This window comes from Bos grunniens, chromosome 25, assembly GCF_055505025.1.
Source record: "Bos grunniens cultivar Pamir isolate PY7600 chromosome 25, Bosgru_T2T1.0, whole genome shotgun sequence".
Taxonomy (NCBI): Eukaryota; Metazoa; Chordata; class Mammalia; order Artiodactyla; family Bovidae; genus Bos; species Bos grunniens.
Window position 1 is genome coordinate 3,417,876 of NC_141189.1, and position 10,153 is coordinate 3,428,028.

Consider the following 10,153-nt stretch of genomic DNA (forward strand, 5'->3'; position numbering starts at 1 on the left):
AGGGAAGTCGCTCAGTCATGTCTGATTCTGTGCAACCCCATGAACTGTCGCCCTCCAGGCTCCTCTGTCCATGGTATTTCCCAGGCAAGAGTACTGGAGTGGGGTGCCATTGCCTTCTCCAGGAGACCTTCCCGACCCAGGGATTGAACCCAGGTCTCCCACATTATAGGCAGACGCTTTACCATCTGAGCCACCAGGGAAGATTTACTTGATGGCATTATTATCCTGCAAATTGTGACGAGGGAGGCAAAAGTGAATTAGGTGTTTGGGAAAGCCGTGCATGGACCTGCAACCTCTGTGACGGGAGCAGGGCCTGGTGGGCACCTTTGAGAAAGGTGTACTTCGCATCCCCAACTTCCTCACAGTGTTGCCACTGCCTGTATCAGTCAGCTATTGCTGCGTAAGGAACACCCACAGAAATCTCAGGGACCAGAAAAATACACCTGTTTGTCCATCCAGGCTGGGCTCATCTGGAGAGGTTCTGCTTCTTCAAACTACAAGTCTGGCTGGCCCCTCCCTGCCTTCCCCCTTTGGGATTCAGACTCTAGCCCATGCCTTCTGCATTCACTTAGGTTCCAGGTTAAAGAGACAGAAACTATTCAGGGGAAGCCTGTCTTTTGTCAACGATAGAAGGTCAAGAGTTCACACCCAACATTGCAGGCACACTTCCACCCCCTGCCTGGGTCATCCCATGAGCCAAAGCCAGTGCCCAGCATCCATGGGGCAGGGAAGACCACAGCAAGGGTGCATTGTAGGAAGTCATGACCAGTGATTCAGCTGACCAAGCTCTTACTCTCTTGGAAGTCTTTGCAGGGAAAGGGCACTCCTCTGGTTGGGATCGGCGTGTCTTTTCTTGTCTCTTAGTCGTCGGGACACAAAGGGACTTCCCAGCTTGTACAGACAGCATCCTTGGGGGCTGAGGGGAGACTCGCATCCACTTCCTCTCCATGTGAGACCATACACGGCCGTTGGTACAGTGGGAGGCAGGAGGCCCGTCCACGGGGCTCTAATGGCGCTAGCCAAGGGGTATTTCCATTTCTCTCGAGTTGTCGAGTAGCAGCAGCACCACACTGACAACTCCTTGCTGTAAGTCTTCAAGGAAAGAGTATGCAGTGTCATCCTCTCAAGTCACCGATTAGGCTGGGTTCCTGGGGACGGACTGTACATTGGGATGTGCACAAACGCGAACGACGTTAGGAAAGTTGCAAAAAAGAGTGGGTGGGAGGGAACTTCTGCAGCCTTTAGTGACCAACCAACGGTAGCTCAGTGCTAAAGAACCCTCCTGCCAACACAGGAGGTGTAAGAGGCGTGGATTTGACCCCTGGGTCAGGAAGATCCCCTGGAGGAGGAAATGGCGACCCTCCCCAGTGTTCTTGCCTGGAGAATCCCACGACAGAGGAGCCTGGCAGACTATAGTCCATAGAGTCACACAGAGTCAGGCATGACTGAGCACACAGACCATCAAGGAGGCTTTCTGCCTTTTCCTCTCAAGTCTGGACACCAGCTAGCAATCAGTGTCCCAAAGGAGGAGGAGCACACAGGATTCCCCTGGGGCTTAAACATGGCTGGGTGAGAGGAACGAGGACATTCTTAAGAAATAATACAAAGCAGTGAAGAAAAGAACCTAGAGTCTCTGAGGGAGGCTGGAAAATAGGGCGGTTCAGGGCAGGGTCCTCAGACCCCCGGCCTGAGCATCATCGGAGGTTCTCAGGCCCCTCCCCAGACCTGCTGAATCAGAAACCCTGGGGATGGGACCTCTCCCAGCACCGGGACATTTCCGGGGGCCGTGGGTGGTGGATGAGCTGGGGGGAGGGAACAGCATCAGCAGGGATGGGTGGTCACTGAGTGGCGGCGAGTGCTGGAGAGCTGGGGGTGTCATCACAGAGTGACAGCCGTGTGGCTGAAAGAGCAGAGATGCGTCATCTCCCTGTTCCGGAGGCCAGAAGCCCAGGATTGAGATGTGGGCAGGGTGCGCTCCTTCCGAGGCTGCCGGGAGAATCTGTACCATGAGGTCTGGAGGCGCCCCAGCACTACGGGGCCTGTCGGGGAAGAACAGGAGCACAGGAGTGAGAAGGTGAGGGAACCAGCCTCCTCTTGGTGGTGAGTGGGGCCGGAAACACTGAGTCCCGATGACATCATTTGAGTCATGAAAGCCAGGACGGTTCCTCCACATTCCCAGTGTCTGAACCGATACATCTCCTTTCTGTTGAAGTCTTTTTGAGGGTTTTTTGTGTTGTTGTTGTTTTTTATATATTTTTTGTTCTTTAGTCACTAAGTCATAGCCAACTCTTTGCAGTCCATGGGGTTGCACCCCACAGCTCCTCTGTCCTTGGGATTTTCCAGACAAGAATTCTGGAGTGGGTTGCCATTTCCTCCTCCAGGGGATCTTCCCGACCCAGGGGTCAAACCGGTGACTCCTGCATTGGCGGGTGGATTTGTAACTGCCAGACAACCAGGGAAGTCCCAATCCTTAGCTATTTTAACCATTTGAATTTGTCAAATTGAATTTCTGCTTCATGTGATTGAAAGCTGTACCTCTTTAAGGACTGAGATCCAGGACTGAGATCAAACAACCAAATCACCCTCTGGCTTATGTTATATTGGATATAACACATCAATATTAATTGACATTACTGTGTAGTACCCACTGTGGACGCCACTTTGGAGAGAACACGAGCCATCAGACAGTTCTTTTATGTTCCTGTTACGTCTTTATTGAATCACAGCATTAACTGTTAAGTGTGATCACCAGCATCCTGAACAGAAGCTGCTGAGGGACGGCTCAGGTCTTCCGCTCACGCATCTCTGTTGGCTGAGTGTCCAGAGCAGCCCACTAGCCTTAGCGACAAGACAGCAGAAAGGGCAGGAGACCCCTCCAGCAGCTCACCTGCTGCAGGAAGTAAGCTCAGTCTTGCTTCCTGAATTTCAAGGTGATTTTTCTCCAGCCTTTCTACTGTGTGAGAGTCTCTGGGAGTGAGTGTCCACCTGCGGCCGTTGTTCCTGGCACAACCTCAGGGTAGGGCACCAAAAGTATCAGTTCAGTTCAGTCGCTCAGTCGTGTCCGACTCTTCGTGACCCCATGAATCACAGCACGCCAGGCCTCCCTGTCCATCACCAACTCCTGGAGTTCACTCAGACTCACGTCCATCAAGTCAGTGATGCCATCCAGCCAGTTCATCCTCTGGCGTCCCCTTCTCCTCCTGCCCCCAATCCCTCCCAGCTTCAGAGTCTTTTCCAATGAGTCAACTCTTCACATGAGGTGGCCAAAGTAATGGAGTTTCAGCTTTAGCATCATTCCTTCCAAAGAACACCCAGGACTGATCTCCTTTAGAATGGACTGGTTGGATCTCCTTGCAGTCCAAGGGACTCTCAAAAGTCTTCTCCAACACCACAGTTCAAAAGCATCAATTCTTCAGCGCTCAGCTTTCTTCACAGTCCATACATGACCACAGGAAAAACCATAGCCTTGACTAGACAGACCTTTATTGGCAAAGTAATGTCTCTGCTTTTTAATACGCTGTCTAGGTTGGTCATAACTTTCCTTCCAAGGAGTAAGCGTCTTTTAATTTCATGGCTGCAATCACCATCTGCAGTGATTTTGGAGCCCAAAAAAAATAAAGTCTGACACTGTTTCCACTGTTTCCCCATCTATTTCCCATGAAGTGATGGGACCGGATGTCATGATATTTGTTTTCTGAATGTTGAGCTTTAAGCCAACTTTTTCACTCCCCTCTTTCAGTTTCATGAAGAGGCTTTTGAGTTCCTCTTCACTTTCTGCCATAAGGGTGGTGTCATCTGCATATCTGAGGTTATTGATATTTCTCCCGGCAACCTTGATTCCAGCTTGTGCTTCTTCCAGCCCAGCGTTTCTCATGATGTACTCTGCATAGAAGTTAAATAAGCAGGGTGACAATATACAGCCTTGAAGTACTCCTTTTCCTATTTGAAACCAGTCTGTTGTTCCATGTCAGGTTCTAACTGTTGCTTCCTGACCTGCATATCGGTTTCTCAAGAGGCAGGTCAGGTGGTCTGGTATTCCCATCTCTTTCAGAATTTTCCACAGTTTATTGTGATCCACACAGTCAAAGGCTTTGGCATAGTCAAAAGAGCAGAAATAGATGTTTTTCTGGAACTCTCTTGCTTTTTCCATGATCCAGCGGATGTTGGCAATTTGATCTCTGGTTCCTCTGCCTTTTCGAAAACCAGCTTGAACATCTGGAAGTTCACGGTTCATGTGTTGCTGAAGCCTGGCTTGGAGAATTTTGAGCATTACTTTACTAGCGTGTGAGATGAGTGCAATTGTGCGGTAGTTTGAGCATTCTTTGGCACTGCCTTTCAGGGTGCCACATCTTCAGGGGATCAGCCACAGTCCACAGATGACAGACAAACCAGAATTAAACTTGTCCCCACACGTGCAAGGCTTCATGGATAAGTTAAAAATTACTTCTGGCCTTTTGACATCTTAGACTCTTTATATTCTTGGTTTATTTAGATGAGAATGTTGTTGTTGTTGTTCAGTCACTCAGTCGTGTCCAGCTGTTTGCGAACTGAACTGCAGCACACAAGGCTCCCCTGCCCTCCACTATCTCCAGAGCTTGTTCAAACCCACGTTCATTGAGTTGATGATGCCATCCAGCCATCTCATCCTCTGCCGTCCTTTTTCCTCCTCCCTTCAATCTTTCCCAGCATCAAGGTCTTTCCCAATGAGTCAGCTCTTCGAATCAGGTGGCCAAAGTATTGGAGCTTCAGCATCAGTCCTTCAAGGGAGTATTCAGGGTTGATTTCCTGTAGGGTTGACTGGTGGAACAGAATAGATGCCGTCAAAGAACAAAGCTGAGATCTCAGAGCTTAGACAAAACATACAGAGCGAGTCTGCTGGTGCAGACAGAGGGGGCGCGTGTCCCAGCAGGAAAGTGCTGAGCAGAAACATGGGGCTTAGATTCTGGACAGGGACCCTGGTGGTCATGCTGGTCACAAGACTGACAACGGCTGCTGTGCACAGAGCGAGTCCAGAGGTGTGCACAGCGGGTCAGCACTGGCCCTGTCATTCCCTGGTCTGGAAAACATCTTCGACCCACACTGAAGGGGCCGGGGGTTAGTCGGAGTCAGGGCTCGGTCCTTGGGCATGGCCCTCTGTCAGCGGTAGTGACCAGGGGCCAGTTGGGTGATCTGGCCAAGCAGTGCCAGAAAGTGGAAGTGTTTCACATACAGCATCAGCTCACTTAGTCCACATTTATTGATCCTCTGATCTGGATCACTTCATTCTGATCTTAGCTCAAACATTGGCTCGTTAGAGAGGCTTTTTCCATCATCCTGTCTCAAGGTCACACACCGGCTCCCCGCCCACCATCCCATGTGGTGATCCAGCAGCTCCTCCACTCCCAGCTGCAGCCGCGGGGACGTGGGTCTGTCTTGCTTCCGGCTGGGTGCTCACTCCTCAGAGACTTGATGCCCCATGCGTGTTTCCCAGAGGGAAGCAGTGCCTCAGGTGCTGGACAAAACTGGAGCTTTCAGAACAGACACGGTGTGATGGAACAGAGCCAGAGGCTCTGTGTTTTAGTAAAACATATTTTACAGCCCTGTATTATAAAGCAGAGGGAAATGAGGACTCCTGTCACTTGTATCCTGCTTCAGAAGGCAGACGATCAGCATCCGTAAACATTTTTTGTTTTTAAGATTTTTTTGATGTGCCCCGTTTTTAAAAATTATTTATTTATCTTTTGGCCACGCTAGGTCTTTACTGCTGCACACAGGCTTCCCTAGCTGTGGCCCATGGGGGCTGCTCTGGGTGGTGGCACCCGGCCTCTCGTTGCAGAGGCTTCTCCTGTTTCGGCGCACAGGCTCTAGAGCATTCGGGCTCAGTGATTGTGGCTCACGGGCTCAGTGATTGTGGCTCACGGCCTCAGTGATCGTGGCTCACGGGCTCAGTGATCGTGGCTCACGGGCTCAGTGATTGTGGCTCACGGCCTCAGTGATCGTGGCTCACGGGCTCAGTGATTGTGGCTCACGGCCTCAGTGATCGTGGCTCACGGGCTCAGTAATCGTGGCTCACAGGCTCAGTAATTGTGGCACACAGCCTCAGTGATCGTGGCTCATGGCCTCAGTGACTGTGGCTCACGGGCTCAGTGATTGTGGCTCACGGCCTCAGTAATCGTGGCTCACAGGCTCAGTGATCGTGGCACACAGCCTCAGTGACCGTGGCTCATGGCCTCAGTGACTGTGGCTCACGGGCTCAGTGATTGTGGCTCACGGCCTCAGTATCGTGGCTCACAGGCTCAGTAATTGTGGCACACAGCCTCAGTGATCGTGGCTCATGGGCTCAGTGATCGTGGCTCACGGGCTCAGTGATCGTGGCTCACAGGCTCAGTGATTGTGGCTCACGGCCTCAGTGATCGTGGCTCACGGCCTCAGTGATCGTGGCTCACAGGCTCAGTAATCGTGGCACACGGCCTCAGTGATTGTGGCTCACGGCCTCAGTGACTGTGGCTCACGGCCTCAGTGATCGTGGCTCACGGCCTCAGTGATCGTGGCTCACGGGCTCAGTGATCGTGGCTCACGGGCTCAGTGATTGTGGCTCACAGGCTCAGTAATTGTGGCTCATAGCCTCAGTGATTGTGGCTCACGGCCTCAGTGACTGTGGCTCACGGGCTCAGTTGCTCCACAGCACGTGGGATCTTCCCAGACCAGGGATCGAACCCCTGAACTGGCCAGGCAGATTCTTATCCTCTGTACCACCAGGAAAGTCCGACGTGAACCGTTTTTAAGGTCTTTATTAAATTTATTACAATATTGTGTCTGTTCTATGTTTTGGTTTTCTGGCCACCAGGCTTGTGGAAGCTTAGCTCCCAGACCAGGGGTTGAGCTCTCACCCCCTGCAGCAGAAGGGCGGAGTCTTAACCCCCAGACCACCAGGGAAGTCCCTGTAAACATTTGAAATTCTCATACCCCCAGTCTGAAGAGTTCTGACTCTCTAGACCCACCCCCCTTGGAGAAAGCGATGGCACCCCACCCCAGTACTCTTGCCTGGAAAATCCCATGGACAGGGGAGCTGGTAGGCTGCAGTCCATGGGGTCGCTGGGAGTCGGACACGACTGAGCAACTTCACTTTCACTTTTCACTTTCATGCATTGGAGAAGGAAATGGCAGCCCACTCCAGTGTTCTTGCCTGGAGAATCCCAGGGATGGGGGAGCCTGGTGGGCTGCCGTCTCTGGGGTCGCACAGAGTCGGACACGACTGAAGCGACTTAGCAGCAGACCCACCCCCCAACCCATTTGTGCATAAGCCGTGCCCTGAATGACTTTGTGAAAAACCGAAAACAGGTCTCAGGCCCCATCGGCCACGCGCTTCCCGGGATCCCTCTGGAGCACAGAGCAGGCGTCCAGTGCCCACGGCCTTGGTACCTGCCTCGGTCACCGCCTTTGTCACGGCCACGTGCTGACGCATAGCCACGGCCAGACCATCCGGGCAGCAGCCTTGACCTGTTCCCACCCTTCATGACCCCGGAGAGGGATGTCCTTGGCCTGCCCTGGCCTGGGGGTCTGCAGCCCCCTGCCCCACCAGGGCGTGTCCGGCCTCAGCCCTGCAGGCTGGAAAGCCAGGGCCAACAATGTCACTGTCAGCTCCGCTCGGCCCCGGTGCTCAGGGGGACATTGGTGACGGGAGGACCCTTAAGAGCCAGTAACTCCCGCTTAAAAAAAAAAAACTATTTGTTTGGCTGAGCCGAGTCTTAGTTGTGGCCTGTGGGATCCAGCTCCCTGACCAACGACCGAAGCCTGGATTTGGGAGAGTGGAGTCTCAGCCACTGGGCCACCAGCGAAGCCCCCCATCACACCCGCGTGGCCACTTCCTCCTGTAAAGCTGAGCTGCTCTGGGGCCAGGCTGACTGCAGTCTCCAAGACCCCAGGCCCACTGCGCCGTGCGGCTTTGGGCCCTTCCCACTGCTCACAAAGTTCGGCTCCCCCACTCCCCTCACAAGGCATCCCCCCAGGCTTCTGCGGGCCAGGCATCTGGTTTCAGCAAGAGCTTGGTAGCAAGCTGATAGCGGCTTTTCACGAGCCATGTTATCTAGTAGCTACATCAAAACCACAAGCCCCAAACCCCAAAGGGGACCTCCTGCTGGAGGCTGCCTCCCTGCGGAGCCCAGCGGCTCCAGTTAGGCAAGATGCTCATGCCTGTTCTGCGCCCAGTGTCTAGAGAGGCTGCCCGGGCGCTGGGCCCCCGGGATAACCCTGACCGGTCAGCAGTGGCAGCAAACGGCAGGGCATCGCGCCCTCTAGCTCCCCGCATGCGGCTCCCAGAGTGTGGAGGGCAAGCTGCTAACTCAGAGTTCACCAACCTCAACGTTCATCTCATCCCAAAACAGCCCCCGAAGTGACGCACAAAATAAACCCCACAGTACGTTTACCCCTCCCCGCTCCATGCCTGGCGTTCCCCAGCCCCCCGGTCCTGTGGTAAGATGGGCATTTAGGTACCTGTATCCACAGGCTTGACGGTGAAGCATCTGCCCACAGTGAAGAAGACACGGATTCAGTTCCTGGATGGGGAAGATCTCCTAGAGGAGGAAATGGCAATTCACTCCGGGATTCGTGCCTGGAGAATCCCATGGACAGAGGAGCCTGGTGGGCTGCAGTCCACGGGGTCGCACAGAGTCAGACACAGCTTAGTAGTGACTAAACCACCAGCACATCCGACAGGGAAATCAGAGTTGGAGGTTCCTCCTCCCAGTGTGTTCAGACAGCCCTCTGGACCTTCAGTCCCCCTGGGACAGGGAGTCTTAGCCACTGGACCACCAGGGAGGTCCCTGCGGGCAGGTCACATGCTGGGAGCTTCCGTTTTCTTGTCTGTCTGCTCGGTGAAGCAGAGGTGACCCTTCCCCGGGCTGCTGGGAATGAGGCTGGGATGACGTCACCGATGCAGAGTGCAGCCAGCAAGGACCTGGTGCGTTATTTGGGAATTCCCTGGTGGTCCAGCGGTTAGGACTCTGTGCTCTCATTGCCGAAGGCCCAGGTTCAATCCCTGGTCAGGGAACTAAAGATCCCGCCGGCTGTACCGTGCGGCCAAAAAAAAACCCAGCACCTGGCACACCCACCTCGCGGTCTGTGATTTGCCTCCTTACCCGTTTGATGGAGTTTCTGTATCCAAACCTCCCCATTTTCCATGAAGTCTCACTGTTCTTGCTATTTCTCTGATTGGAAATTAAATTTCTAATGCACATCTCAAAAATTAATTCTTGCCTGCCCTCGGCTGCAGACGTTTTCTCCCTCTGCGTTCCTCTCCGGGCTTCGTCGTGTGAGCTTTCACGTTGAGGTCTGTTTCTCTGGCTGCACTGGGTCTCCACTACAGACCGGGTCTGCGTGCAGGCTTTGTCTAGTTGCGGCGACCAGGGCTACTCTTCGCTACAATGCTGGGGATTCTCACGGTGACGGCTTCTCGAGTTGCAGAGCACGGACTCTCGGGCGCGTGGGCTTCAGGAGTTGTGGTGCACGGGTAGTTGCTCCGAGACATAGTTTATCTTCCCAGACCAGGGATTGAACCCGTGTCCCCTGCACTGGCAGGCGGACTCTTATCCACTGAGCCACCAGGGAAGTCCCAGGTCTGTGTTCCTTTTTCAGTTAATATTAGGTATGCTGTGGTGTTCCTGGCGAGCTACAGTCCATAGGGCCGCAGAAGAGTCAGGCACAACTGAGCAACTAAACAGCAGCAATCCAAATACAGTAGTGTCTGTATGTTAATCCCAACCCCTTCCTGCCCCTTCAGGACCATGCGTTTGTCTTCCGTGTCTGTAGGCCCGTCTAGCACCGTTTGTTGAAGAGAATACTCCCCCTTGCTGATTCGCTTTGGCATCTTTGTCACAAATTAATCATATATGTATGGCTCTATTCCTGGGCTCTCTATTCCATCACAGTCCAAGAGAAATAGAACCCAAGCTATAAACATAAGTAGCAGGTATCATTTTGAATTTTCTGGTAACCACATATTACAAGGCGGGCAGCTATTGGACTGCTATATTAATAACGTGTAGTTTAGTCACCCAGTACCCGCAGGCACTGTTTTATGAATGAACCCAGCCTGGCAAACACGGGCAATGGGGTGTCATGAAGTATGCATCAGGTGAAATAAAACAGGCTCAGTCGGTCCATAGGCTAGAGCCTC

At 53.1% G+C, this 10,153-nt stretch overlaps 1 non-coding gene across 1 annotated transcript; it reads left to right on the forward strand.

Moving 5' to 3' along the window:
* Positions 1-8,955: 8,955 nt before the first annotated feature.
* Positions 8,956-9,028, forward strand: TRNAE-CUC (transfer RNA glutamic acid (anticodon CUC)). Its single transcript has one exon. It is a non-coding gene; the product is annotated as a tRNA-Glu (tRNA).
* The last annotated feature ends 1,125 nt before the right edge of the window (positions 9,029-10,153 follow it).